This window comes from Papaver somniferum, chromosome 3 (assembly GCF_003573695.1).
Source record: "Papaver somniferum cultivar HN1 chromosome 3, ASM357369v1, whole genome shotgun sequence".
In the NCBI taxonomy this organism is placed as follows: Eukaryota; Viridiplantae; Streptophyta; class Magnoliopsida; order Ranunculales; family Papaveraceae; genus Papaver; species Papaver somniferum.
The window spans coordinates 59021180-59035177 of record NC_039360.1 but is presented as its reverse complement, the minus strand read 5'-3'; positions in this window follow the sequence as shown (position 1 = coordinate 59035177).

The window sequence follows — 13998 nt, the reverse complement described above, 5'->3', positions numbered from 1 at the left end:
ACCAGCTAATTGTGTGGAAATAAGATTATTAATTTGTAGAGCCTACGACAGCCATCAAATTTTGGCGCCGCTGCCGGGATCATTCGGTAGCTTTAGTTGTTTCTTTTAGTTTTCTTTTTTTTTTCTTTTTTTTTTTCTTTTAGATTTTCTTTTTAGTTTTTAACTTTGTTTTCTAGATTTTTGTTTTAGGTACTTAATCTCTGGCATCAAAGGATTGGGATTATCCCAGTGAGGAATTCAAACTCGAAAGGGAACGGTACTACAAGAACGTCCAAAGTTGCAACAAGAACCTTCTGCAGTAAAGATGGTTAATACCGACGACGGGGGAAATCCTCCACCACCTCCACCCGTGGAGAGGAAGTTAGGAGAGTTGACATCTCCATGCTTAGATTCGCAACCACTGTGCATTACAATCACTAACCCAGTGGAGCTGAAGTCGAATCTACTTCATCATATACCAAAGTTCAAGGGACATCCAGGTGAAAATCAAAATCGACACCTTCAACAGTTCCAGAACATAATGACAAGTCTGAGGCATGCAACCGCAGACAGAGATATGGCTATGTTACAAGCCTTCCCGTTCTCATTGACAGACTTAGCAGAAGAATGGTTGTATTGTCTTCCTCCAGGGAGTGTTACAACATGGAGTGAGATGAAAAAGCTATTTCTGGAGAAATATTTTCCTGCTTCGAAAGCGGCATCCGTTCGTAAGGAGATTAGTGGCATTCTACAGATGTCTGGGGAGTCTCTATATGAATACTGGGAGAGGTATAAGAAGTTGTTGGCAAGCTGCCCACACCATAATATATCCTCAATACTTATCATTCAATACTTCTACGAAGGATTACTTCCATAACAGAGGAATTTGATTGATGCGGCTGCCGGTGGTTCACTTACTGAGAAGACAATCTCGCAGGAAACCAGTTTGATTGAGAGTATGGCTTCCAATGCTCAACAATTATACACCAGAAACAACTCTAATGTCAGAAGAGTTAGCGAGATAGGAGAGTCTGCACAGTCAGAGCAACGAATGAACAACATAGAGAAGGTAGTACAACGAATGGCGGCAGTGATTATTCCTACTTATGAAGAAGAGTCTGAACAGGTGAATGCTATGTTCCCTAATCAGAGGCCAAAGTATGATCCCTACTCTAATACTTATAATCCAGGTTGGAAAGATCATCCAAATTTTAGTTATGCAAATCAGCAAGCTGCAGCTCCTAATCCGTATGGGAGACAAAATGGTTTTCAACAACCACAGTTCCGACCACAACCTCCACCTCAACAGCAAACTCAGAATTCTAGTTTAGAGGAGATGATGAAAATGATGATGCAAAAGCAAGATGCAAATGCTCAGCGTCAAGATACAATTCTACGGAAGCAAGATATGGCTATAAAGGACTTGCAAACTCAAATTGGACAATTGGCTACAGACATGAATGAAATAAAAGCACAAAATTCCGCAAAGTTGCCATCACAGCCTTTCGTGAATCCAAGAGCGAACGTTAATGCTGTAACTCTAAGAAGTGGGAAGCAAACAGAAGAGCCAAAACAACAAGAAAAGTTTAGTCACGACTTGGAAGAGGAAAAGCCAACCTCAACTGTCCAACCTAAGGACAAAGTTCATACCTTTACCACACCACCTCCTTTTCCTAGTCGTTTTTCCAAGTCAAAGAAGCAAGCTCTAGACAAGGAGATTATGGATATTTTCAGCAAGGTGCATATCAACATTCCATTTATTAAGGCCATCAGAACGGTACCCAGGTATGCCAAGGTTCTGAAGGATTTGTGCACAAGGAAGGAGAGGTTAATTGCTAACGAGATCATCAGGTGAGAGAAAGTGCTTCAGATATGTTGTTGAAGAAGATGCCTGCAAAGGGTAAAGATCTTGGTGGTTTTACAGTGCCAATTACTATTGGTGAAAAATGGTTTGAGTGTGCTTTGCTTGATTTGGGAGCTTCCATAAGTGTGATGTCAGCCGATGTTTATGATTCATTGAATCTTGGGCCTTTAAAGGAGACAGGGATTATCATTCAATTGGCTAATAAGTCTAACATATATCCTAAGGGACTCGTGGAAGACGTTTTGGTGCAAGTGAATGAACAAATATTTCCGGTTGATTTCTTTGTTGTGGATATGCAAAATGGGGACAATTGTTCGTCTACTTCATTACTTCTTGGGAGACCATTTATGAAGACTGCTAATACGAAGATTGATTGTGATACTGGGACACTCACTATGAAGTTTGACAAAGAGGTTATACGCTTCATTATTGCAAAGAATCTCACAGCACTACATGAAGAACGCCTTCTTCGGATTATGAAAGAGCACAAAACGGCTATTGGTTGGACAATTGCTGATATCAAAGGAATTAGTCCAGCCATGTGCATGCATAGAATACTAATGGAAGATGATGAAAAGACAGTACGTGATGCTCAGCGTAGGCTTAACCCCCCAATGATGGAGGTCGTGAAGAAAGAGATCCTCGAATTACTAAGTGTGGGGGTGATTTACCCAATTTCTGACAGCAAATGGGTTAGTCCGGTGCAAGTGGTGCCTAAGAAATCAGGTGTTACTGTTGTTAGAAATCAAGATGATGAACTTATTCCAACAAGAGTTCAAACAGGATGGCGAGTGTGCATAGACTACAGAAAGCTCAATTCGGCTACCCGCAAGGATCACTTTCCTTTGCCTTTCATTGATCAGATGTTAGAGAGGTTAGCGGGACATTCTCATTATTGCTTTTTGGATGGTTATTCGGGCTACAATCCAATTTTTATTGCACCGGAGGATCAAGATAAGACTACCTTTACTTGTCCTTTCGGTACATTTGCATACAGAAGAATGCCATTTGGTCTTTGCAATGCGCCTGCCACTTTTCAAAGATGTATGGTTAGTATATTTTATGATTACGTGGAAAACATCATTGAGATGTTTATGGACGACTTTAGTGTTTATGGCGATTCATTTGATATTTGTTTAAATAATCTTGGACTTGTGCTTAAAAGATGCATAGACACTAATTTGGTTTTAAACTAGGAGAAATGCCACTTTATGGTAAACCATGGAATTGTACTTGGCCACATCATTTCCTCTCAAGGGATCGAGGTAGACAAGGAAAAGATAGACTTGATTAGGAACTTACAATACCCCACTTCGGTGAGGGAAATTCGCTCGTTTCTTGGTCATGCAGGTTTTTATAGGAGGTTTATCAAAGATTTCTCCAAAATCTCAATGCCGATGTGCAAATTGTTGCAAAAGGAGGTTTCCTTTAACTTCAACCAGGAGTGCAAAGATTCCTTTAATAAATTGAACGAATTGTTGACTACTGCACCAATTATTAAGTCACCTGACTGGAGTTTGCCGTTCGAGTTAATGTGTGATGCAAGTGATTATGCAGTCGGAGCTGTTTTGGGTCAGAAAGTAGACAAGAGGTCACATGTGATTTATTATGCATCAAGGACCCTAAACGATGCTCAAATCAACTATTCTACTACTGAGAAGGAGTTGTTGGCTATAGTATTTGCATTAGAAAAATTTAGAGCTTATTTGGTGGGTACCAATGTGATTGTATATTCTGATCATGCAGCACTACGGTACCTATTAAAAAAGAAGGAGGCCAAGCCAAGACTCATACGTTGGATTCTTTTGCTGCAAGAATTCAATATGGAAATCAGAGATAAGAAAGGTGTTGAGAATACAGTTGTCGATCATCTTAGTAGACTTGTTGTTTCCGAAGAAGCACTTCCTTTACAAGATCATTTTCCAGACGAACAACTTTTCTCAATTGAAGAATCAACACCTTGGTATGCTGATATAGTAAACTATTTGGTTACAAGGCAAGTACCTAGTACGATGTCTAACTTTCAAAAGTTAAAGCTTAATAAAATCGCCAAGCAGTATGTGTGGGATGAGCCCTACTTGTGGAAATATGATGTTGATCAGATTATTCGCAGGTGCGTACCTAACTCTGAATATCAATCTATTTTATCTTTTTGTCATTCTTATGCTTGTGGTGGTCACTTTGGTGCAAAACGTACCGCTCTCAAAGTCTTTGAGAGTGGCTTTTATTGGCCTACCCTATTTGAGGATGCATATGAATTTTGCAAATCTTGTGATAGATGTCAACGAACAGGCAACCTAGGTGCTCGAAATCAAATGCCCCTCAATCCTATTCTCACTGTCGAGATTTTTTATGTGTGGGGCATTGATTTTATGGGTCCTTTTGTTAATTCGAATGGAAAATTTTATATACTTCTTGCTGTGGATTATGTTTCTAAATGGGTGGAAGCAAAAGCCACCCCTATTAATGATTCTCAAGTTGTATGTGAGTTTGTGAAGGAATATATTTTCTCTATACATGGTACACCAAGAGTGGTTATCAGTGATCGAGGCTCGCACTTCAAGAAATCCTTTCACGCTCTCCTCGAGAAGTACAACATTACATACAAGATTGGTACGCCGTATCACCCACAAACTAGTGGGCAAGCTGAAATTTCAAATCGTGAGATTAAGTCCATCCTTGAGAAAACCGTTAACACCACACGAAAGGATTGGAGTTTTAGACTAAACGATGCATTATGGGCGTATAGAACAGCATACAAGACGCCGATCGGTATGTCTCCGTATCGATTGGTTTACGGAAAAGCTTGCCATCTCCCAGTTGAACTTGAGCACAAGGCTTTATGGGCAGTAAAGATGTGCCACATGGAGTATGACAAAGCGGGGAAACAAAGGCAACTACAAATCAATGAGCTAGAGGAGATACGTAACGATGCTTACGAGAGTGCTCGTATATACAAGGAAAAGACTAAGCTTTTCCATGACAAGATGATTTCTCGAAAGAATTTTGTTGTGGGACAAAAAGTTCTTTTATTTAATTCTCGTCTTCGTTTATTTCCTGGTAAGCTAAGGTCCCGATGGATTGGACCTTTTGTTGTTAGTAATGTTTTTCCTCATGGTGCAGTTGAGATTACTAGTAGTAAAACCGGGATAACATCCAAGGTCAACGGCCACAGATTGAAGCTATATTACGAAAACTTCTCTACTGAGAAGGTGGACGCAATTAGACTTCAAGATTTACTCCCTCTGGAGGAGTAGTAAGGAGAATGCCAAGTCAGGCTGACGACTTTAAACCAAGCGCTAATGGGAGGAAACCCATAGGTTTTGTATCTTAAACCCTTTTATTTATTTTTTTCTGTTTTTATTATTTTCATATCATATTTTCATCCCCATGTTTAATTTCATTGAATCTGGAATCTATCTTAGAAGAGAATTATGACGAATACCTTTTCGTCAGAAATATTCAGACTGCGCGTAGTTCAGTCCAGAGATCATAACTGTCAGACTGTTTATCGAAACACTGTTCCCTTTTGACACTTTGTATAAAACACTTAGATGAACAACTTTTGTGAAACGGAGTTTTTCTAAATTCCTCACCAATTTGCACAGTTTTTGCGTTTTATCTGCTGCAGAATTTTCGGTTTTACACATTGAGGACAATGTGAAGTTTAAGTGTGGGGGAGTATTTTGCATATAGATTTTTCATTTTTTTTTTCATAAAACCTTAAACTTGTAGAGATTTTAGAGTCACTAGCATACTTCTAGGTATGTTTACATAGAGAATTCTGACCGACATAACTGAATTTGGAAGTGTTAGGGAACTACGTTCGGATTTCTTACGAATTGGAGTGTTAAATAATGGATTTAATCATGCCGGTGATGAAAATGAGGTGCAGGTAGAAATGAATTATTAGAATTGTTGATCAATCATTAGTGGATACTACCCATTTTCATATCAACCGAGGCACCAGACCAGATTTCTTTTTTATAAATGACTAAAGAGCTTTCTTCTGAGTGTGTGTCACCGCATGTTAATTCCGGGTAGAATGGTGAGCTACCCAACCTCCCACCAATAGAAGCACTACTTTTGATATCTTGATTGCTAATTTTGTCAATCATGAGGGTGACGTCTATATATGAAAACCACCTTCTTGTAGTTTGATTTGCAGTTAGCACCATTCTCTCTCGCCAACGACAGCTTCATAGAAACACACCATCATCATCAACAAGTGGAGTGACATCAGAATCTACAAGGGAAGTTGAAGACGTTTGAGGTTTACAAGCAAAAATTTCATATCCAAGTAAAAACAACATATAATGAGCGGATTTTTATATACATGTTGAAGACTTATTACAAGAGCAAAGAAAATCAAAAGATGAGAATTATTGAAGTTTATGATACAAAGACATTACAAGTTGTGAAGATCAAAGTGGTAACATACTTCTCACATGGCCATGTTAATTGTATTTCATATTTATTATTTTAGTTGCAATCTCTTTTCAAAAAAAATAAAATAATAAAAATAATAATAAATAAAATAAAATAAAATAAATAAATAAATAATAATAATAATACAAAGAGATTTGCATTTAGGTTGTTATTTCATCAATAAGGCCATGTGGAAGAAAAATATATAAAGAAGTTTCAAACAACAAGGAAATTGAGGAAAAGAGTTACAAATTGTCAAAGTTCTGCGAAGTTCAAGAGTTTATCATCAACAGTTGAAGCCGAAGACGAAGACCGAGAAGATGAAGAAGACGAGCTGAAGACTACTTTCTATTGGATGCTGTGAGAGTGGTGCTTTCGTCATTGCCGATCGGATGTGAAGGTGGTAAGTACTCCCATCCTTGCTATAGTGGTTGATTTCCTTTCTTAGAGATCATCAGAAAATATTTTTATTTCCCACGATCTGGTGGGTTCTCCAGAAATAATTCGGAAGGTTTCCTTCCCACCATTCAACGTGTGTAGGATTCTCTCTTCATTCCTACCTGCACACATGTGAGACCCATAAAAAAGTTGTCTTATTGAGTGCAATTATCATAAAATCCTTTTAAGTGAGGCAGAAGTCGAGGCGAAATGCTTATTGATCGCTCTCAAACACGCATTCTCTGATTATGGTGTGGTTATTTCTCACTCAAGATTTAAGAATGAATATGTTCTTTGGTATTTCTAACTTCTTATACTAGCATGCAGAAACTCTATGTCCTCATAGCTCTTTGGATGCTTGGGAAGCTGGAACGCTTTGAAGTTGGAGTAGGTTTTGTGAGTATACCTCTCATAAGCCCTCACGAGACTATAACTCGTCCACTAGGGACACCTAAGGGTTTAAAGGCTTGTTGCACATGCTAAGTGCAACCGTATCCTCGGCGAAATGGAGTTGTTGTATTTTGTATTTAGATAGTTTGCTCGAGGACTGGCAAAAGCCAAGTGTGGGGGAATTTGTTAAGTGCATATTTTGCATACATTTACTGTCGAATCCATGCTAGTATTTGCTACATTTTCTTGTGAATTATTGTATATTACGTTTGTTTTTCTTTTATTTGTGTTTTATTAGGTGAATCATCTAAAAGAAGTGAATTGGCACTTAATTGTGCAATAAAAGAAGCTAGATACAAGTGGAGAATGGTCAAAGACCAAGTGAAACTCATTCAAGTACAAGATTTCTACTTTTCTTCTTGAAGAGGACGAAAATATGAAGCCAACGACGAAAGAATGAAGTAATTCTGAGCTCGTATGAAGAAGTTATGAGCAAAACAAGAAGTTGGAAGCATAAAAGGGAAAAATAGTCATTTCGCGAGCAACTACTATTGACACCTGATGAGTGCTAAAAAGTGCATATTTCTATATATTTTTCTTGGCATTTAACTCATCTTTTGTGCATTAATTCTACATTTTATCCCATATTCTGTGTTTTCGTTGTTTTCAAGAATAAATATTTTTATTAATTAATTTTGCATTTTTAGGTTATAAATAAAGTTTGGATGGAATTACGGAGCGAAAAGAGCAGAAAAGTGGTGGAAGCCGAGAGGAATCACGCAAGGAAGCTGCGAAGAATGTTGTGCGCAAGACCAAAAGGCTAGAAATGGGCTTAACAAGGAAGAAATTGTTCTTAAAGAAGATATGTGCTTGGCATACCCAAGGCCCAAAACCCTTACCCAAATCCATTTCCATTATCCATACCCACTTCTCCTGTAGCCGTCAGATTGGATCCTCAGCTGAATCCAACGGTCGCTTCATCGCCAATACATCAAATTTGCTACAACCGCTTCACACCACAGCACCTAACTCCATCTTGGACCGTCAGTTTTGATGTATCCATCATCCAACGGTCGCTCCACATCCATCCCCATTGCGCCTTTGGATTATTCCCTCATCTTTCCATCCAACGCCTTTCCCTCACAAAACATCAAATACTGATGCGTCCGCTAACACCCTAGTATCGAATACCCTATTCCCAAAACAAACAGACCCTTTCCTCTTCCCCATCGGTTCTTTCTTCTTTCCCCAAATTCTCTTTTCCTCTGCAAACCAGCTCCTCCTTCCACCCGACCATGGCAGCCTGCAACTGCTGCTCCTCGAGCTTCACTACACCCCTCTCCGCCTCTACCAAAACCCGTACGCACCACAGTTTTCTCTTCATAGCCTAGTCGTTTCCCCAAACCCACATCTCTCTGACCTAGGTGTGGAGTTGATGAAACAACTCGAGCTAGGGTTGCAGTACATCAATTGGAGCAGGAAGAGCATCAGAGGGACATCAAGAAGCATGGGTCGAAGCCAATTTACACATGGGTATGTCGAATTTGATTTTCCCCAAAAGTTAGGGTTTGCAAATTTTAGGGTTTTGTGAAATTAGGGATTTGATGTAAGCTATAAATAGAACTGATGTAGAATGTTTAAACTGTTCTTGGGTCATCCGAGATACCCCCTAATTGGGTTAATTTCATTTCAATTTCCATTTCAAAGCAATTTAGGGTTCTTCAATTTCTGTTCATATTTGTTCTTTGCTGTTTAATTCCATCTTTCAATTTTTGTTTCTCACATGTTAGTTAGTTTAATTTCCTGTTTAAATCTTAGAGAAGACCATTGAACCATTTTGGTTAGCCATTTGGGTTAGACCCTGTTGAGCTCAAAACACTTAGGTTAGTGACATTCCAAGGGTTCACTGGCTTGTGATTAGTGGTGCTTTAAACAGACCATTAATGCTAGGAGTTAGTAATAATCTAAGGGATGAACAAACCATATTAGTTAGAAACCTAGGAACCTAAATGACCTGTGATTGTTTATGCTTTAATCAGATAGGCAATGCTAGGGGTTATCTAAGGATTTTAGGTTAGATAACTTGCCACATGAATTGCCCTGGCCAAGAGACTAGCTTGAACTAGACCCTCTTGTCCATTAGGGACAAGGATTTATCCCAGGCTAACTAGCTAGGTGAAAGAGAATTCTCATCCATCTCCATACACTTCCATTCCCACTGTTTTCAGTTTCTTCACTGTTTTCTTTCACTTGTTTTATCTTCACTTTTACTCACTGTCAACATTTCTGTCTTGCATCACTATTCACTGTTTTCATCCATCACTGCTCACTACCACTCTAGTTCATTGTCACTGTTACCATAGTTTACTTCCCTTAGCTCACTGTAGGATAACTTTAGCTAGGAAGATTTCAATCACACTCAAGTCCCTGTGGAATGACCCTGTTCTTGCACACAAGCTACAACTGACCCTGTGCACTTGCAGGTATAACATGTAGGCTGCTTCATTGTCTTATTTTCTTACACTCTTAAAAGCCTACCAAGTTTTTGGCACCGCTGCCGGGGACTTGGCGCTGTGTGTTGATTTGTTCTTTGCTGTTTTGTTGCATTCACTTTCATCTTCATATTTGCATCATAGTTCATTGCATTTGCATCTTTCCCTGCATTGCATACTCATTTGCATATTGTTCACTTACATTCCTGCATCATAGCTTGCATCTTTACTCACTTTCTGCTTTGAGCCAGCAGGTACCTGCCTATCCTGCTGCTTTTGCTGTGGAGCTGCTGCTGCTGCTGCTCCTGTGCTTGCTGTACTCCTGCTCTCCTGCTGAGCTGCTGTGCTTGTGCTGCTGTGGTGCTCCTGCTTGTGCCAGGACAAGACTGCTGCTGAGCTGCTGTGGCCCATGTTGCTGCCTGTTGCTGCTAACTGCTGCTGCCTTCTGCACCTGTTGCTCTGATGTGGCCCTGTGAACCTTCAAAGCCTGCTGTTGTGCTGTTGCTGCTGCTGCTGATCTGCTCCTGCTGCTAGGCCTGAAGTGGTGCTGCTTCCATTCATAAGCCAAGCCCAACTGGGCCTCAACAAAGACAAAAGCTTAGGATGATCCAAAGCCCAACTGGGCTTTTGCAACCAAACTGAGCAGATGGGCTGTGCTTAAGCAAGTAAGCCTAAACCCATTAAGAGAACCCAACCTGTGGGCTTCCATTTTTAATTTGTGGGCTTGTAATAATTTTTTCCATTTTTTTGTTGGGCTTGTAATTTAAGTTAACTTTTGGGTTTGTATTTGAGCTTAACTGTGGGATTGTCCCTATCAAAATTTTGGGTTTCAAAAACCCAACAAACAACCTAAACAAGTTTAACTGAACCTACCAACTCAGCTGGGCTTCATTAGTTTCTGGGCTTGCTGAAGTCGTTAGTGGGCCGTGTACCCAAACTCTAGGCCGAAAGTTGGGCTCTGTTTCACAACAATTTTTCCAAAACCCAACAGTGGGCTTGGCCTTTTATCCCATAAAACCAAAGTTTTCAAAACCCAATAAACCAAAGTGTTTTCTTTTCCCATTAAGTCCAAATTTTCTAAAACCCATTAAAAACCAAATTTCTTTTTCAAACCCGACAAAACCAAATGTTACCCATAAAAACCAAATTTTTCCCAAAAATCCAAACCCATTAAAAACCAAATTTTGGGCTTTGTAACATAGTTACTTAGCTTTTGAGCCAAATCATGTCTAGATCTTGGTCTACAGTTGGGGAATACAACAAATCCCTTAGAGAACTTGCGTATGGACATACTCCACGTTATGAACCTCCCATAGACCATGATGTCAATAGTTATAGGAATTATTATGGACATTTTCAAAGTCCCGAGCCTCAATACATGAACCCTAATAACTATTCACACATGCATCATTCACCACAACGTGAAAATGAACATTTTGCTAGTGCCTCACTCACACAATCATCACTGATCGATCAATTAGAAGCTCGAATCGCAGCTTTAGAAATGCAATCACATGAGGAATATGTCACATCTAATTTTCTTAGGCAACCTGAAATCTATGCATGTCCCGCATGTGGTAGTTTAGACCACCCTGTTGAGAATTGTCATATTTTGCATAATTTTAGGCAATCTAGAAAAAATTCAAGGTATGAAATGCCCATAAATTGTGAGAATGGTGGTCATTGGGACCATAATCAATCCTTCGAGGGTTGCGATCAATATTTTGTAAACCCTAATGACCATGCACACATGTACCATTCACCACAATTTGAACATGAAGAATTTTGTACTCCCATGAATTTAGACTCCACCACATAAGCTTTAAGACTCAGTAAGCAAAACTTTGATAGATCTACATCACGAATTCATGCATATTTAGATCAGATTTTGCTTCACCTATAAAAGGAGGAAATTCATGAGGAAATGTATGTTGTCCCTAATGAAGTGTCTAGTCCCATTCATGTAAATGATGTTGAATATGAACCTAATTTAGAGGAACATAAATCGACTAATGACACCACCACTTTTAATGAGGACCAATATGCATGCTACCATGATGATGATTATGATGATATGTTAGAAGAACATGAAAATATTGTGGAACCTGTTGGTTCAATAACATATGGCTTCTCGCCCTCGACCTTCATGAATGTTGTTTTTTCTAATACTCATTGTAATTCATATGATTTTGATATTGACATGGGATTCGTACAATTATTCTGCGAAGATGAGCATGACATAGGAATAGTTGAATCTTCTGTAGACACTAATGCTAATATGCATGAAAATATATTTGATGTGTCTGATTCTCTACCTAGGTCACATTGTGATATTTCTCCTGATTTGCCGATGCATGAGAATAAATTTGTTGATGATGTTGATGACTCTGATTGTGATCTTGCCAATTTGTTTGATGATTGTGAGCATGCTGTGACACGTGTAGAAGACTTAGGAGATGTTGATGTGATTAGTAATGATGTGCCTATCGTCCTACATAAGTCACAATCTGATGGCCTTCCACCCAACCTAGATTTGGTTTGTACCCATATTGTCAAACCGACTTTTCTGAGAGTCCCTAATCTAGGTTTGGAACTGTGTGCTTCCCAAGTCCTTTTGGACTATTTTGCATCTAAGTATAATATCTTTGAGGAGCCACAGTTGGAATTAGCATGTTTTCCCGTCCCTAGCACAGTTCATTTCGAGCTAGACCTTGTGCATGATGAACCCCCAAAACTGCGAGATTTTGTTTCCAAAATTTTGTCCGTTGAAAAATCCAGGATTGGGGGTAGCTCATTTTGTTTCACAATTTCACTTGCGTTTATTTCCTGTCATATTTGTGTGAAGCTGTTGAAACCTCTACACTTTGTCTTTTGGGTTGATCCTCAACTCTTTAGATTGTTAGTGTATGGTGAATTTTTTGTATATAATCCAGTAGATAAAATTTCTTAAAACCCTTTTGTTCCTTTTGTATATATTTTGCTAATCCAATATGATCTCGGCTGACATATGTTGGATTCTTGCCTTGAATAACGGAGTTCTAATATTGCTTTCGCCGAAATCGGGTATTCTCTTTCCTTTTTCTCTACTCAACATGATCCTCTTCATATGTTGTATTATAATTTTGTTCATATTTTGAAACATTGAGGACAATGTTTAGTTTAGGTTTGGGGGTGAAAAGTAGATACTTTGATAATATGCCATAATTGAAAACAAGAACTCCTTCTTTTTGAAAAAATTAAAAATTCCAAAAAAAAAAAAATAAATTAAAAATTGAAAAAAACATAAAAATGGAGCTCATTTACCTTGAAATGTTGACTCTTGTGCAAATATGTAATTTTTAGGAGTCTTAGTCTAGATATTTAGGCACCCTGATTCTAGCACAATTCACATAGTGATAAGAAATTTGCACGCGCACGATCTACTAATACATGTATAGCCTCATCCTTGAGGTGTTCTATCGGAAGTTTTAGTTGCCAATCACTTTAGAATACTGAACGAAACTTGACTAGCTTGTTCTTTGGTTGGTTGGGATGGAAGGTGGAGGTTACATTAAGAAAGACAACCATCGAATTTAACTGGGTGCATCAAAAAGGGCTACCTCTTGCAAAATGTCATGTAATTTTTTCTTTCTTTTTGCTTATGTATCAAAAGTGTTTCCTTATCAAAAAAAAACAAAAAAAAAAAAAAAAAAAAAATGTATATATTCAGAAAAAAAATCAAAAAAAATCAAAAAAAAAAAAGAATCAAAAAAATGAAAAATCAATCAAGTATTTATCAATTCCATCCTCTCTTGTTCCAAAAATAAGAGAGTAGTCAATGTAAATAAGAGTCATGTAAAGAGTCATCTTTTGTGTTTATTGTAATAAGCAAGGAAGGGTGTATGCCATTGATGTACAACGCGAGTAATTGTGAAATACCTCCAACTCATTCACAATTCTCGTAAAGTCCGGACAGCTAGCTAGATTTCGACCTTGGTTCTTAGCCTGAGAAACTATCTCTTGGTGATTAGTAGTCATAACATCCGATCTTTCTTTACACATGTGTAGATACACTTTACACTCTTATCACATGTCTTTATTTGTTATCAGTGCTAGGATTGTGCCTTTGATAGCTAGATTGACATCTCCATTTTGCTGTGAGCTTAAACTGACTTGCACATGTCACATTTGATGGAATCTGAGCTTATATTTTGACCTAGAACTTTGTAGGTACGTTCTAAGCAAACCTTCACGAGACTTCACTCGTCCACTAGGGACACTTAGTGGTTTAAAAGGCTTAGTGCATACGCTAAATGCATTCGAGAGACCAGCGACAGTGGTATAGGTAGGATTTCCTTAGTTTTGTTTTACTTGAGGACAAGTAAAATTCAGGTTTGGGGGTATTTGATGAGTGCTAAAAAGTGCATA